Source organism: Euprymna scolopes, chromosome 5 (genome assembly GCF_053919585.1).
Source record: "Euprymna scolopes isolate OS-2025 chromosome 5, ASM5391958v1, whole genome shotgun sequence".
In the NCBI taxonomy this organism is placed as follows: domain Eukaryota; kingdom Metazoa; phylum Mollusca; class Cephalopoda; order Sepiida; family Sepiolidae; genus Euprymna; species Euprymna scolopes.
In genome coordinates, this window is record NC_136486.1 from 32,057,019 (window position 1) to 32,064,980 (window position 7,962).

Genomic DNA, 7,962 nt, shown 5'->3' on the forward strand with positions numbered 1-7,962 from the left:
GTGCACAGTTGAGAATTAATAGGAATTAATCACCATGATACCACATTTACTCTCACTTTTCGCTTGGAAACTACTGAACCGATCTGGCTTAAATTTTGTATGGACTTTTTATGATATAGAGCAGCGAACTAAGTATTATGGTATCCATTTGATGCAAGTTAAAGCTTGATAGAGTGTAGTCATCACAATAACACATTTACTCTCACTTTCTTGGAAACTACTGAGCCGATATAACTGAAATTGTGTATGGACCTTTATGAGATGCAGTCAACAAATTATGGTATACGTTCGATGCACAGTTAGGGGTTAATAGGATTAGTATTTAATGCTAAGATGAGCACAGATGTAACCATATTGAATCAGTGTGGCATAAAGCACTCATTCTAAATCAACAGCCTATAACTTTTGTTAGTTTTTAACGGGTTAAAAGGCCTAGTATAAATATATTTCACACACTCTTTGGAAAGATAAAAACACCATTTTAATGTTATTGCTTGTGTTGTATTCAAGAGATTGGAAAAGGCCACACAGAAGCCCACCTCCGACATGATGGGAGGGCGATAAAGTAAATTGAACGGCAGAGGACATAATCTGACCAGCAGTGTCCACCAACGTCTGGCAGCCTGATCGATATAGCAATTGAGTGTATTTCTTTAGCTATAGCAGACAGGTGGTCTGCTAAGTTATTGCCATTGCGAACACAGCAGTCTCCATTGCTAAAATGATTGAATTAAGATTAGGCCATGTTTTTAGCTAAACTATAAAACATTAGACATAAAACTAATCAGATCGGCGGGTGTGGTGTTTGTAATGTTCACTAACTCGTCTTCTAAAGCCAAACATGTCCATTAGCTATTCAAACTGGTAGACAGTAAGAGATGTAAGAAGAGATGGTCTATTGGCATCTATCACCCTCCCTCCCGAGGGTAGGTACCACTTTATTCTGGCATATAATTGTTAATGAGTAATGTACTGGAGCTTACCACAAGTCTATGAAACTGGTTATGCTGAAACGCGATCTCATAACAGTTATGTACACACAAATATTTTATTTTTATTTTTTTACACACGAGTCACCACATATCAAGGCCCAGAGGCCACTCAAGGATAAGGGTTAATAGGTATACATTAGTCAATGTGATTATAGCGTAGTAAACATAAGTAGTGGGAATTTTGTAAATTGGATTACTTAGGGGGACGGTTCATCAAGAACTTGTTTACGTTGGACTTGAAGACAATCAAATTGTAGTCAGCGGGAAAGCAGGCAAACGGAAGAGAATTCCACTGGCGTGCAGTTCTGAGAAAGAAGTTTTGTTCATGGAATCTACATTTAGGTTTAGGCACAGATAAAGAGTGTGAGAAATTGTTGATCGTGGTTTTGGCTGAAGCCCTCTCCTATCTATAGGGAACCTGGGTATAGCTTTAAATACATCCAGTGGTGAGGCCCTGATTTGGAAGTTGCGGAGTAATGTTGCGGGCCCCTTAATTACCTTTGCTCCTGTGTCCACTTTAGCCCCGAGTGGTAATACCTGTTAGGGTGGCCCTGTTGGTAGGGACTAGAATTCACTGACTGCAATCCCCTACAAAGGGTTCTACGGCTAACAGATCAAGCTGTCTGAAGATAATGGCTTCCTGACCTGAAATGCATGCAGCATTGATGCTATAGTTTTTCTATTTTCTTTGTAAAACTCAATCATGTTCTGCAAAGTGAAAAACAAAAACAATTTTTTGTTCTACAAAAACAATCCAACCAATATAATGAATAAATATTTGAAGATATAAAGAACTTAAATGATAAAATCTGTATCCAAAATTACTGGATTCGATATTCAATAATGCAACTAGGGTTGATATGCCATTAAGCAAGAACAACTAGTCCTCTCTATAAGAAAAATAGCTCACAATGTACAGTACAAGATGGCTTATTTGCTATTGTGTGTTGGCATTACCCAATGACAATTTCCTGTAAAGAACAAGAAAAATACTCGTCTCAGGATAGGTAAATTAATTCCCTGAAAAGAACAGTTTTGCATCACTTTTGTCATGAGATGAGAATCGATAATAAGGATTCTTTCAGTTATTCAGACTATTGTTCTCATCTTGAGTGTTATTCGCACAACGTTTCGACCGATGCAACCACCAAAATACAGGGATATCTTGCTTAGCTGTAGAATCTGCATGGATAAAGTACTCGGTAAATTGTGTTGGAAATGACCCTTTTCTGGGGGTTGAAGGTTCAATCCCCAGTGCAGGTAATATTCGTAATACAAGTGTGAAATACTTTGGACTTTTACCCAGTCATGGCTGACAGAATGAGAGCAAGCAACCCCGTGGATTAAATAAAGGGTTCCATTCGAAATTCCATCCAAATTGAGTTCGATTTGAAGAAGTTTGGAGGTTACATCGACCAAAACGTCCGGCAAATAATACTCAAGGTCAAAATAATACGGGAATAATCTGATCAGGATACAATCGAGTGAGAGAGATAATCTGATCTCATTAAAAAACAAAAACAAAAAAAAACAAAAAACTCAATCACTCTGACTAAATTTTAATTTCAACATCATGGGGAATCTGACTGAATTTGTTTGTCCCTAAGAATGTAAGTGTCTTGTTTGATAGATACGAGATAATTTGACTTTGTCAAAACCAATTCCTTAATCTATGAAAATATGTATTGCATTACCTTTTCTCCGTTTTGCAATTTGCAACTTAGAACAGCACTTCACCTGAGGTGGATAGTTGGCTCCATTGAGTTCACTCTATTCCATGCGATAGCAATATACCCATACCAATTAGTTGTTGAGTTCTCAGCACACTTTAACCATTCTCAGTTCCAATGACAAATACCATAACCAGGAGAGCAAGCTACCAGTTTAGGCACGGCCAAAACGGAAGTAGGGAGTTAGTATTTTTTGATAGAGTCTCTTAAAAAATCTACCAAAAATCAGTTAATTATCTAATCAATCCGAAATTATAACCGAATATTAAGTGAAGAATGAACTTTATAACGGTGTACTTATTTTTTCATAATCGATGTTATATATATATATATATATATATAAATTGCCTACAACCCCTTAATTTGTGGTTACAAGTATGCTTAAAATAATCAGCCGAAACTGAACAAAATATATTTTATTGTGGGAAGTGTAAGGATTGAAGATGGAACGAAAAATAAAACTGTGCACGTATCAAATTTTAAGGTTGTAAAACCGAATTTTGAATGTTAAATTGCTCATCTTTTCTGTTTTAAAGTGTGAAATTCGTCGAGTGTTATAATTATCTTTCAGGTGAGCAATATATATATATATATATATATATATATATATATACATATATATATTTATTATTTTTACAAAAAACGCTACTTTTAATCTTTGAAAAATAAAATAATTTTCTTTTAGTGAGCCCAATATTGCTAATATACTATTAAATAGGAAATGTTTGAAGAATCGGTACCAAAAAAGAAAAAAAAAAATCGATAAATAACTGCGCATTTTGATAAAAATACGATAATTTCTTTAGGCAATTTATGCGATATTGCCTCGCCTATGGCAGGCCATAAGGCTACACACAGTTGTTCATATTTACAAACAGTTATCTCCCCACTATCCTTTTTGCTGTGACTTGCGCTTGACTTAGTTTAAAGTGTGGGCGACTTGCATCTACCATGCTCTCTCGGCCAGAAATACTTGGTCCTGATGGTAAGACAATGAAGACGAGCACACATGATACTAAATGCAGGAGTCGTCTCAAACACATACGGCGCCCAGCATTCCCAAAATGGTCACCCATGTGGTACTGGCCAACTTCATCGTTAACTTCGAGGGTTATATAGGCAACACACACACACACATATAATTATTTTCATAAGATATATATATATATATATATATATCGCTTCTACTGAACCATTTTCCGTAATTTTTAGAATTCATACTAATTTCAACATGACAAATAAGTGATAATGTTATTCCCTGAAATGCTTTTGTTAAAAAATACGATTGGATTGGACGGAACACTATAATAAAGTTGCACTAAAGATCCCTGGCTCTATTAACATTGTGTATATTTCCGATTTTGAGATTTTATTTCTTGTCGCACAATCTACTCTGGCAGTGGGAAAACTTTGCACAAGCGCAATCAATACAGATCTCAATCGCATTCCTACCTTGCCCTTTAAAAAAAGAAACCACCAAATCAAATTGTGATCAAAGCTATGCCAGACATGGTTCGGCATTATTATTGAAATGGTCATGTGATGTTGAGTATATCTATATATATATATATATATATATATATATATATATATATATATCTGTGAAAGTGTCTGTCTGTGTGTGTTTGTGTACATTTTCATATGCAATAACTCTGTCAATTTTCAGTCTACAGACTCGAAATTTGATATACAGGGTACTGAGATTTGGGAAAATCAATGTGACTAGATTTTGACCAGAAATTTGACGATCAAGGGGTCAAAGTTCAACGATTTGACTTTTGAGAACTCTACCAAACTCCTCCGACAATTTTGGGTCTAAACAATTGAAATTTTAGATATAGGTTCCTTGGACATGGGTCTAATTTAATAACTTGATTTGAGCCCAAAACAATAAATCTTAAGGGGCCATAATAGTGTTCAAATTAAAAAAAATGACCGTTTTTTTGTTTGTTTATGTTTTATTATTATTTTTTTTTTTGCTCAACATACACCTCCAAATACCCGGGCAACGCCGGGCCGAAATGCTAGTGTTATAGAAAACCTTAAAATTTGTGCACAAATGGTATTTAATGGACACGGTATTTCATCTTTGTAAATGAAGGACAAAAAAAAGCAAAAAAACACCATGAAAGAAAATAGTAACTGACCTGCTGGGAGCAGATATCAAGTGCACAGAATTTATGCCTCCATCTTAGTTATTTTTTTTTTATTTTTACACTTGCTGTAAGTTAGCTGTTTCTTAAACGTCCACTCTGAATAATTTATCACAACGAAATTCGCTTTCTTCTCGAGGCGTTTATTGTAAATGTGATAAATCGACTAAAGCCTGTTCGAATACACTTAAGAACTACAAAGCCGGACATGCCCATTAATTACCGCACAGTAAATATTATTCAGTTCGCTGCAAGACTGTCTTCGGAATCATGAAGTATTTCTTACTGGACGACATATATATTTCTTTTCGATTGCTAAATAAATAAAAAATAAAAAACTTAAAATAAAAACTGCAAAAACAAAAATAAAATAAAACTATGTCTAATCTCATCAAATATCAAGCAAAAAACTAGTCTCTCTTTCCACATACCAACAACACACGCAAAAAATAACAAGAACGGGTTGTCTTCACGTGCGTCCATTTAATCTGCACATTTAGCGACGAAACATCTATTTCGACCATTATCGCCTCGTGCTACCAAATCAGGCTGTTTGAAGATACTGGCTTCCTGATCTAAAATGTAAGAAACATTGATATTGTTTTTTCCCTTTCCCTTTGCAAAACTCAATCATGTTCTGCAAACAAACAAAAACAACAAATTTCCTCGACGAAATAATCGAATCAAACACCATAGATAAGTTAGGGGTGTGTGTTGATTGGGTTTGAATAAAATAAAATACGTATTAGATACGTTTGAAGCCAAAACAACGCATTATTACGAAAAAAAAAACACATTTATTTTTATTTATTGCGGACTATTATCCTAATCTTTTTCTTAGTTGTTTCACGACGCTTCGGCCAACTATTTCTCTGGCCTTCGTCAGGTGGTAACTGCGACGGATAGGAACTCTGAATCTCCTGACTGCATTCTCTGCAATTACTGCCTTCCATAGTTGTTGTCGTGTCACTACAATTACTGCCTTCCGTAGTTGTTGTCGTCTCACAGAAGGCAGTAATTGCAGTGAATGCAGTAAAGAGATTCAGAGTTCTCATCCGTCGCGGTTACCACCTGACGAAGGCCAGAGAAATAGTTGGCCGAAACGTCGTGAAGCAACTAAGAAAAAGATAGGGATAATAGTCCGCAATAAAAATTGATAAATAATACTCATCTCAATGAATTCCAATTAAAAATGATATACATTTATTTTGGTTTGAAATTTATAAATATATTTCGAAGTCAAACTTCATCCTCACTGTTTCTTCTTTTTCCCAGGTTGTTGTTGGAGTAGAGAATCAGTAAGTAGACGTCCGCTTGTTGTTTTTCACGGTAGTATTTTCAAATGTCGGAACGATTCATTGGTCACGCGCTATTCACGTTAGAGACGTATGTTCCTTGATATCAACCCCAAACGTGAATACCGTGTGACCAACGCATCATTCTTACATTTGAAAACACCACCGTGAAAAACAACGAAAGGACTTCCACTTACTGATTCTCTGCTCCAACAACAATATGGCAAAAAAGAAAAGAAATAGTGAGGTTGAAGTTTGACTTCGAAATATATTTATAAATTTCAAAGAATTTTTTTTTTTTTCGTAGTAATGCGTTGTTTTGGCTTCAAACGTATCTAATAAGTATTTTATTTTATCATAGATAAGTATTTGAAGATATAAAAACATTGCGGCATAAAAAAAAACTGTATAAAAAAATTAGTGGATTCGGTATTAAATAACACAAAGGGTTGATAGGCCGTAAAATAACGTAAGTTAAAACATAATCGTGACAGAACAACAAAAAATAAACGATTCTACAGTTTTACTCTAAAATTGGTCGTATAAAAAAATAAACAAAATAGCACAGAAAGTTTACGTACTTAATTTTAGGTTAAAAAATAGTACATAAAAAATTTACGCAAATTCATCCAGTATTATTGTTGTAAAAAAATGATTGGAAATCTCTTATCGACATTTTTCAACCTTCATTAAGGTAAATATCAAAGGGACGTAACTCAACCATTTAGTCACCCCCTCCCCCCTTCTCCATGTTAAGAATGAATTCCAAAATTTGCACGGGGATAATTTTATTTTTTAAAAGCAAAAATGCTGGATAAATTTGTATAAATTTTAGTCTGCATCCTTTTCATAAACTAATAAATATGTACATAATAAAGTTTTTTTTGTGCGATAAAAAAAAAATTATCTTTGCTTTCGCTCTTTCTTTTCCTCACATGCCATTTAATCTAATCAATTCTGACGTTCATTTCCACAAAACTTCCTAATCTCACCATGAACAGAATTAAATAATTAAAAAAATAAAATGAAACCCAGAACCCCAATTTTTAACAGACTTTCACTACTAGATCATCTTCTCCAACATTAGGAGTTCACGTCCCAAACTTCCAGAGGTTGAAATCCAATTCAGGGAGACGAACTCTGACCTGTTGTTCCTTTATGAAACTGACATTGGTTCAACTATTTCCTTAAACAATTTCTCAATCAAAGGTTTTTTTTTTTTAACTTGACCTCCAAACCTGACCTTTATGATCACCACGAACATGGAATATGTGGCTACGTTAGGGATGGCTTTCCCTGCGACAGGGATATTTCCAATAAAGATCCTAAACAACCCTACATGTGTTTCCAAGTTGCACTTACAGCACTGTTTTCCTATTTGCTCTATATCGTCCCCACAACGATGGTGCCACCATCTTTGAGAGTATGATGGCGAAAATGTATCGCATTCTAACTGCTCATCCCTCAGTTAACATTCACGTATGTGAAGATTTCAACGTCCACAACGTTGAATGACTGATTCACTCAAACAAGACAGATTATGAACGGAGGTTCTATCACGATTTCTCTCCTTTGCCTATTATCTAACTCAGATTGTTGACAACCCCACTTGCGTTCCCAATGCCAACGCCCATTTTGCAAGTCTTCTAAGTATTTTTCTAACCATCGGTCCTGAACTATGTTCATCCTCTATCAATTCTCCACTAGGATCTTCCGATGACTTGATTGTCTCAGTTAAAATTAAAATTAAGAGTAAAAAGTCCCCAGATTTGCCTCGTCACTGCACTGTGTA